Below are 607 nucleotides of genomic sequence, written 5' to 3' on the forward strand. Positions count from 1 at the left end.
TCCTACCCAAAATCCACAAAGCAGGCCATCCTGGCAGACCCATTATTTCGGGCAACGGTACTGCTACAGAAAAAATCTCTGAATATGTGGACGATTTATTGAGACCATATGTTGTTGCTCTCCCCTCGTACATTCAGGACTCCACGGACTTTATCCGCAAAATTAACCAAATTTCAAATTTACCTGATAATACTGTTCTGGCTACACTTGATGTTTCTTCATTGTACACGAATATCCCTCATGAAGAAGGTGTTAATGCGTGCATTTCAAATTACAAGCAAATTCGGGGCAAAACCCCATCTAAATCACATCTCCGTGAACTTATCATGCTGATTCTGACCAATAATAACTTTGTTTTCGGCGACGGTCATTACCTTCAAATTCATGGCACAGCGATGGGCACCAAAATGGCTCCATCTTTTGCTAACTTATTTATGGGACAATTTGAGGCCAATTTCCTGTCCCTACAGCCCAAGAAAACAGATGTTTGGTTTCGCTACATTGATGATATCTTCATGATCTGGACCCATGGTGAAGATAGTTTGGATACGTTCCTATTGAACATTAATTCGGCTCATCCCACAATCAAATTCACTGCTAACAAATC

The 607-nt window shown here is 40.9% G+C and overlaps 1 protein-coding gene across 1 annotated transcript in view; it reads left to right on the forward strand.

Moving 5' to 3' along the window:
- The window catches only part of LOC117105323 (fibronectin-like), a 23,679-nt gene that overhangs the window by 8,356 nt on the left and 14,716 nt on the right, over positions 1–607 (forward strand). The gene's annotated exons all lie outside the window — the stretch shown is intronic.

The sequence above is a fragment of the Anneissia japonica genome, unplaced genomic scaffold (assembly GCF_011630105.1).
Source record: "Anneissia japonica isolate Jap-2015-1 unplaced genomic scaffold, ASM1163010v1 scaffold701_len334292_cov200, whole genome shotgun sequence".
Taxonomy (NCBI): domain Eukaryota; kingdom Metazoa; phylum Echinodermata; class Crinoidea; order Comatulida; family Comatulidae; genus Anneissia; species Anneissia japonica.